The sequence below is a fragment of the Mauremys reevesii genome, linkage group 3, assembly GCF_016161935.1.
Source record: "Mauremys reevesii isolate NIE-2019 linkage group 3, ASM1616193v1, whole genome shotgun sequence".
Lineage (NCBI taxonomy): Eukaryota > Metazoa > Chordata > Testudines > Geoemydidae > Mauremys > Mauremys reevesii.
Window position 1 is genome coordinate 178,718,501 of NC_052625.1, and position 9,398 is coordinate 178,727,898.

Below are 9,398 nucleotides of genomic sequence, written 5' to 3' on the forward strand. Positions count from 1 at the left end.
GTGGGGGCATGACAGTTGACTTAAAAACATATCTACTCTTGTGGGAAGTACCATGGCATCAATAGGCAGCAAGTACCACCAGTGGCAAGTACTTTGTTCTTCTTCTCATCCAAAGGAAGGTGTTTCCAAGAGCATAATGCTCACTACCACTATGCTGGGGTGGAGATAAAGGCAACTTTGAAAAATTAGTTTTACTGATTTATGAAAGCAATTACTCACTAAAGTGGAAATTATAGTGCCCTTATTCCTGCAGGACACATGGGGATGTGAATTACTAATTGATTCTGAGACTTAGTGCCACCAATTGAAGCCCTGATTCAGAATGTTACTAAGCATGTGCCTAACTAATCACATAAATAATCCAACAGAAGTGAATGGAACTACTTGCATGCTTAAAGTTAGACATGTAAGTAACTTGTTGAATCAGGACCTGAATGATCTTCTCTTCCTGCAGCCTCTAGTTGTGCCTTGAAGAGCTCCCAACCAACTACTGATGTGACTCAGCCCTACATAACTTGTGAGATTTAACAGGATAAGAAGATAAAGTGACCTGACTGTCATGACAAGGAGCTTTCTATGAACTATGACAATTAGGTCACTTTATCTTCTTATCCTGTTAAATCTCACAAGTGATATAGGGTTGAGTCACATCAGTAGTTGGTTGGGAGTTCATCAAGGAAAATCTAGAGGCTGCAGGAAGAGAAGATCATTTAGGTCCTGATTCAACAAGTTACTTACATGTCTAACTTTAAGCATGCAAGTAGTTCCATTCACTTCTGTTGGATTATTTATGTGCTTAGTTAGGCACATGATGGATTAAAATGTATGTCTTAGGGTACATCGATCTATCAGGGATCGATTTATCACATGTAGTGTAGACGCAATAAATTGATCCCCGATCGCTCTCCCATCGACTGCTGAACTCAAGCAGTGCAAGAGGCAGAAGCAAAGTCGACGGGGGAGCCGCGGCCGTTGATCCAGCACCGCAAGGATGCGAAGTAAGTAATTTTAATTCGATCTAAGATACGTTGACTTCACCTACGCTATTCTCATAGCTGAAGTTGCATATCTTAGATCAATTCCCCACCCAATGTAGACCAGGCCTTAATGTAGAAGACATTAGATATTCTAATGGAGAAAACTTTCTGAAGATATTAATATTAAACATGCACTATCAAGATGTCATATAATCCAACAAGAACTGTCTATTTTGAATTATTATTCATGGACATAGAATATGTATTTTTTTAAGTAGCATTGTCGATTAATGCTAGAAAAATCTAATTTGTAATTTAAATGTAAATCAGAATTGACTCAGAATATAATTAAGCTTTGAACTAATCGGTAGTATCTACTAACTAGACAAAATTTTGTCTTTTGCCTAAGACTTAAGAATATATTATTCACTTTAAATGACTCCATGTACATCACTTGTAGGAATGTGCTATAAAAATGTAAATAACACTCTAAAATTAGATTGCACACTGCTGTATTTTGAATCAACACATTTCTGTGAAATTGAACAATTATTGTTCCATCAGAGAGTTACATGGGATTCTGTCTCAGTTTATACAGATTTCAGGGGCTACAAATAAGCTAAGGGAATGCCAGAAGGAAACAAATTTAAGGTCACCATAGCAGCACTGTACAGACAGGTCTTCCCTGTGATTTTGCTAGTAACAGAAATTTATATTAAAAATTCCCAGAAGGTAAAGGCTATGGACTTTACTTTGAGCCTGATGGATTAAAGATCTAGGCCCAGACCTGTTCTTCAGTGAAAAGCTATAAACAGAGGCATTTTGGAAGAAAAGAAAATAGGTGTCCACTAGATTAGGTGAGATATTGGAAGGACAGAATGGAAGACTTGCAAATATATTACTAACATATAGGATCTGTTGCTCCATCTACAGTATGGAGATCAAGCATCCTTAACCCACACAGAGGAAGAATATTGTTCTCTGCTACCCTGGATGACTAGAGGTCTGAAGTTGCATCTAAACCCAGATCTACGAGACATCAAAATGAGCTGTCACAGCCACACGTGCTCAGCAGAGGCTGCTTTTTAAAGTGTAAAACTTATAAAGAGTCCTTCTTGCATATCACATGACTTGAGTGGTCAATGCTAATCATCTTCTACAAAGGAAATACTGAGACATCATAGGCCCAAATTCTGTCTTCAGATACATGGGCCCAACTCTCATTGATAGGCAGAATGGAGCATTATTACTGAAAACTGAAATTAAGATTTTAGTAGTGATGTGTGCTGTCATCATCATGAATAAGTTGGAATAGGAACAAGAGGCTGCTAGGCAGCTCTCTAACTCCACATTCTACAGGCCGCAAAGAGTCCTGTGACACCTTATAGACTAACAGAAGTTTTGGAGCATGAGCTTTCGTGGGTGAAGTGGGTATTCACCCACGAAAGCTCATGTTCCAAAACTTCTGTTAGTCTATAAGGTGCCACAGGACTCTTTGCTGCTTTTACAGATCCAGACTAACACGGCTACCCCTCTGATACATTCTACAGGCCATTATCCTCTGATCCCACTGATGATTACCAAAAGAAACTACACCATCTGCTCAAGAAACTCCCTGAAAAAGCACAGGAACAGATTTGTACAGACACATGCCTAGAACCCCGACCAGGGGTATTCTATTTGCTACCCAAGATCCATAAACCTGGAAATCCTGGAAGCCCCATCATCCCAAGCATTGGCACCCTAACAGCAGGATTATCTGGCTATGTGGAATCTCTCCTCAGGCCCTATGCTTCCAGCACTCCCAGCTATCTTTGAGACACCACTGACTTCTTGAGGAAACTACAATCCATCGGTGATCTTCCAGAAAACACCATCCTGGCCACTATGGATGTAGAAGCCCTCTACACCAACATTCCATACAAAGATGGACTACAAACCATCAGGAACAGTATCCCCGATAATGTCATAGCAAACCTGGTGGCTGAACTTTGTGACTCTGTCCTCACCCACAACTATTTCACATTTGGGGACAATATATACCTCCAAATCAGTGGCACTGCTATGGGTACCCACATAGCCCCACAGCATGCCAACATTTTTATGGCTGACTTAGAACAACGCTTCCTTAGCTCTCATCCCCTAACACCCCTACTCTACTTGCGCTACATTGATGACATCTTCATCATCTGGACCCATGGAAAAGAAGCCCTCAAAGAATTCCATCATGATTTCAACAATTTCCATCCCACCATCAACCTCGGCCTAGACCAATCTACACAAGTGGTCCATTTTCTAGACACTACTGTGCTAATAAGTGATGGTCACATAAACACCACCCTATATCAGAAACCTATACTTACCTACATGCCTCCAGCTTCCATCCAGGACACACCACATGATCCATTGTCTACAGCCAAGGTCTAAGATACAACCGCATTTGCTCCAATCCCTCAGACGGAGACAAACACCTACAAGATCTCTATCAAGCATTCTTAAAACTACAATACCCACCTGCTGAAGTGAAAAAACAGATTGACAGAGCCAGAAGAGTACCCAGAAATCACCTACTACAGGACAGGCCCAACAAAGAAAATAACAGAACGCCACTAGCCGTCACCTTCAGCCCCCAACTAAAACCTCTCCAGCGCATCATCAAAGATCTACACCTATCCTGAAAGATGATCCCTCACTCTCACAGATCTTGGGAGACAAACCTATCCTCGCTTACAGACAGCCCCCCAACCTGAAGCAAATACTCACCAGCAACCGCACACCACACAACAAAAACATTAACCCAGGAACCTATCCTTGCAACAAAGTCTGATGCCAACTCTGTCCACATATCTATTCAAGTGACACCAACAAAGTACCTAATCACATCAGCCACGCCAACAGGGGCTCGTTCATCTGCACATCTAGCAACGTGATATATGCCATCATGTGCCAGCAATGCCCCTCTGCCATATACATTGGCCAAATCAGACAGTCTCTATGCAAAAAAATAAATGGACACAAATTTGACATCAGGAATCATAACATTCAAAAAACAGTGGGAGAACACTTCAACCTCTCTAACCACTCAGTGACAGACTTGAAAGTGGCAATATTTCAACAAAAAAACTTCAAAAAACAGACCCCAAAGAGAGACTGCTGAACTTGAATTAATATGCAAATTAGATACAATTAACTTAGGTTTGAACAGAGACTGGGAATGGTTGGGCCATTACACTAATTGAATCTATTTCCCCATGTTAAGTATCCTCACACCTTCTATAGGTCATCTCGATTATCACTTCAAAAGTTTTTTTTCTCCTGCTGATGACAGCTCATCTCAATTGATTGGCCTCTCACAGTTGGTATGGCTACTTCCACCTTTTCATATTCTCTGTATGTATAAATATCTTCTTGTTGTATGTTCCAGTCTATGCATCCAATGAAGTGGGCTGTAGCCCATGAAAACTTATGCTCAAATAAATTTGTTAGTCTCTAAGATGCCACAAGTACTCCTGTTCTTTTTGTGTTCTTCAATGCATAGACATATCAGGGAAGCACCAGGGGCCTGATATTGTGACATAGCATGTGTCAACCATTCTCCTTGAAGTGGGATTTCTCAGTCCCTTAGAAATGCTCAGCAACTCTCAGGATTGGACCCTTGATGTTTTCTTAATACAAATGATGGGCTGGATTTCAATGGGAAATTGGCTCTTGTACAGACTGAAGCATGAGTGCTCTGTATCCCTACACAGTATTCAGAGGTAGAATGATGTATTGAACTATGTAAATGTATAGCAGAGGGAGAGAGAAATCAGGTACAGGCAAGAGAACAAGATACGTTTCAGATTAATTTTAAACAGAGCTGGAGATTTGATATCGTGGCTTCTCCCTTAACTGGGAATTCCATGCTTCTATTCTTTTGTATAAGTGTTTCTCAGTCAAAAGGGCCCTTTCAGTTTAACTTCTAGTGGTTATACAGTTTTAATAATCACGGAGCTCTTGACTGAGAGCGTGTCTACGCAACAGGGAAGTTTCACCTGATTACATTCAATGTAAATTTAAACGGATTTAGTTAAACTAGTGCAAAAGGCTGTGTAGACACTCCTATTTCAGCTTATTTTCATTTGGTTTATGTTGATTAGGAACAGGCTTCAGGTAAACTGTAAAAAGCCATTCTTTAACCGCAATAGAAGTGTCCAAACAGATTTTTGTGCTATAACTTTATTGTGTAGACAACCCCTAAGTTCAAATTCCCACTGGCTTCAATAAGTGTTTTGCCTAAGCAAGGACTTGAGGGGTTGGCTCTATGTTTTATGATTATCCCTCAGTGCTAACCCTGAGGTAACACTATATTGCAATACAATAGCACAGATCAAAAGTTAATTAAAAAATGCAAGTGTTGCATAGCTGACTAAAATGTAGGGTTGTGGTTTTTTGCAGCCCTACGTTAAAGGGTGACTAATGATATCTTGAATTGTTGGTGTTTGTTTATTCCAGTTCTCAATTCCACAGGGGAAGGGTTGCTGGAACACAAATCAGATTCAGTACAAAGCACCCAGCTTGGGGAGTGGGACCCTTCTCGGAGTTTGCCTTCTCTTCTCTCCCTCATGGTTAGCGAGCCGACAGGATAAAAGTGAAGAGCTGCAAAAAGCTCCCTCTGAGCTTTGCTCACTTTCCCCTCCAAAACCCATTCTTCATTTCTTGCTCTCCTACTTGTGCTTTCCCCTTGGTGTTGCTTAGCTTGGAGAAAAGGGAGGATCAATAGGCTTCAAGAACAAATGTTTCCACTTGTAGGAAACATTTTATACTAGAGCAGAGAACATCCCTCCTTGGTTAGACACATTGCCATAGGACAGGGCCTATCACAGGAGTAAGTTGGGGTTATGTTCTTTATTAAAGGCTTTTTAACAAGCTGGAAGCAAATTGGGCCAAATACATTTTTGGGGGTACCTGTACTGAAGACTGTGGAGTTAGACAAAGGATGAATTTGGATCACTCATTACTAATTTGTTTAAGGTTTGACCAAAACTGGAGAATTAACAGCAAAATATTTTAGAAGGGCATCCCCACCAAACACATCTTTAAGCAAGATAGTAAGTCCAGCTTTGTGACTCCAGTAAAGAAAAATATTTTCATCGGAATCACATATTAATATTTTAATCAGACACTTTTGGACAGTGGACTTGATTAATTCTGTAGTGGGGACATGAGTCGTCTTTTATATAATAATCTCCCAAGGAAAGGAGTAGAAGTTCCAGCACTTGGGATATTTAAAATTGAACTGGACAGCACTAGAAAATACACTCTTGGAAACAATCCTGCACTGGAAAGGAGACAGACTGGATGAGGTACTCGGTCTTTTTCTCTCTAACTTCTATTATGTCTGTGATCTTGATGGTGAGTTATTTATTTCATGTTACCACCTCCACTTGAGATGACTAGAAAATGTGAAGCTCATCAAAGTGACTCCCTTAGAGTTTGAGATCCACAACTGAGGAAGAGAGGGATACTAGAATTATTTATATTTTTACTTCATGAATAATTTTCCGGCTGTGATAAGTAAAATTACGTTCAGGAAAAACACATATTTTCCCCCCAGGGAGTTAAAATGAAAATGAATTGAAGAGTGACAGTAAGAGTAAATGTAGGTTTCAGTAAACTGCATCTTAAATAACAATGCATTCTTGTATTCCTCTGTACCCCCGTCCCCGATATGGCTCATAGGTTGTAGATCACAAACATCTTCCTGTGTGGTATTTGTGGCTTATAATACTTCAGCAAATTGGAATATTTCAGATTTGTTAACTTGTTTTAGTGTGAATAATAGTTTACTTGTTGGAGCAGGAGTTCCTTCCTCTTTATGGGCTGAACATTATGTCAAAGAAAAACTAAGTTCTCGCTTTTTGTTTGGGTACAGCAAAATCAAATACTTTATTACTTTCTCTAGTGATCACAAGAGGGAGAGAGTGTCATAGGAAGCTGGGTTGCCCCTTGTCCCGGACGAATCTCTCTCAATTAGTAAACAATTCATAACAATCATTTATACCTTCGTTACAGACAATGGCTAACAATCCTGGAGACATTGAAGGAAAACATTTGCATTTGTTTATACATAAGTCTATTCGCTATCTTATTTGTCTTCAATACTAGAACAGAAAACAAGACTGCATTTTACAAGGTCATAATGACTTTTCACACAATTCACTCTGTACCACATTATCTTACAGCATATCACAGCCTAACTCCTGCTAAATTAGCTAACATACATTAAGATCCCTTCAAACCTTTATTAATTAATTCTTGGCCTCCACAATTACAATCCACTTAAGTTTGTGCACTACCTGATACAGCAAAGCAGGAGGAAGAAAGCTGAATCGAGCGGAAGCTTATTGAAGATGCACAGAATACCATCCTCAGCCAAGCAGAACATTTTGCCCCTCTTTAATGGTGTGTGAACTTCCATGCTCTTATTTTCCTTTAATTAGCAAGTAACCAGCTACCCTGTTTCAGTTTTAATAAATAAAGACGCACCTACAGTACTTGTATATGCACTGATCCTGCCAGGTGATGAGCACCTCCTATGAGGTTCAGAGCAACCCTCAACTCCTGTTGATGCTTTTAGTGTAGTAGATGGAAATGAAGGGTCCTGTAGCGGGGTGGTCACCCGCTCCTGCCCTGAGGGGTTTAAAACAGCCCTGGAGGAGGGCTGTGGAAGGGCAAGATGCCTGGACTGATTGGGAGGAAGCTGGCTTAGCTGGGGCCACGCCCCAATCAGGGGCCACGCCCCAATCAGGGCCCAGCTGGCCCTATAAAGGCTTGAGCCAGGAGCTCAAGCAAACAGTCTCTCTCTGGCCATAGAGAGAGACGGGCCTGGCTGCAGGGAGCTAGAGATGGGGTACCTGAGTGGAGCAGGGCTGGGGAAAGGCAGAGGAGCTGGGGAGCTCCAGCCTGGAAAGCCCCGGGCTGTGGCCTAGCATTGGGCTAATAGGTAGTAGGGGTTGCAGAGAGCAGCCCAGGGGTAGGCCAAGGCAGCAGGTCCAAACCCAACCTTGCCAGTGATGAGTAGGCTGATACTGCAGTCTGCCCCAGGGCATGGGGCTAGACAATGACTGGTAGTAGCCGTATACTGAGGCAAGCTGGGGATAGTGAGTTGGGGTTCCCCGGGGAAGGGACACCCCAAGACTGAGGGGTTACTGCCAGGGGGCAACACCCCAGGTAACAGGGCACCAGGTCCGGGAGGGACACAGGGGCCAAGCAGTAGCGGATCACCGGCTGGCAGAGGGCTGGTGAGCTAATTCCCTGAGACCACCAGCAGGAGGCGCTGCTGGGTGAGTCCACACCCTTACAGGTCCTCAGCAGGATTAAGTCATCTCTCACAATCTATATTCTATTCACAATACACTATTTCACTGACAGGCTACGCTACTTACATGCATTCTGATTGCTAATTGCATTCCATTATTTCAGAAAATTCAGGTGAAAGAAAGTGCCAGTTGCACATTTCTTCTTCCTTTGTATTCTGAGCACCCGACCAATCATTTTATCTGATCAAATGGTTCCATCACCCTGGCTTGTCGTCAAGATAAGACGGGTGCTAATGTAGGGGATGAAAATATGACACATTGGAGAAGTGTTAAAAAAATAGTTTCTCTAGGGAGGCTTCCCATTCTGAAGCAATCAGTTGGCAAGGGGAAGAGAGCATGGGGGGAGAGGGGGGATCAGCCACCATGCAACCAAATCACCATCAGAGGCTTAGTTAGTTTTTATATGCTGACAATAGGCTTGGTGCTATAGAAGACACACACAAAAAAACCCCCACAATCCCTGGAGGAAAAACAATTGGAGTAGACAGGGCACTCTGTAATACTCTGGGAAGGGAATAAGTTTTAAAAAAATACAATTTATACTATATGTTTGACTCACTTGCTGATCACCCAGAACAGGAGCGGCCAGCCTGAGACTAAAAAGGAGCCAGAATTTACCAATGTACATTGCCATAATACGTCAGCAGTCCCCCCCCCCCCATCAGCTCCCAGTGACTCCTGGCCACTGGCAGCCCCACCAATCAGTGCCTCCCCCTCCCTCCCTGCACCTGCCGATCAGCTGTTTCATGGCATGCAGGAGGCTTGGAGGGGGAGGAGCGAGGGCACAGCAGGCTCAGGGGATGGGGCGGGAAGGGGCAGAGTGGAGACAGGGCCTGTGGCAGAATCAGGGGTTGAGCAGTGAGCACCCCCTGGCACATTGGAAAGCTGGCGCCTGTAGCTCCAGCCCCAGAGTCGGTGCCTATACAAGGAGCCGCATATTAACTTCTGAAGAGCCACATGTGGCTCCAGAGCCACTGGTTGGCCACCCCAGACCCAGAAGAAGTGATTCTCTTGGAGAGATCTGAATAAAGGCTGGGTGGAAGAGCTAAATAGTGCAGTG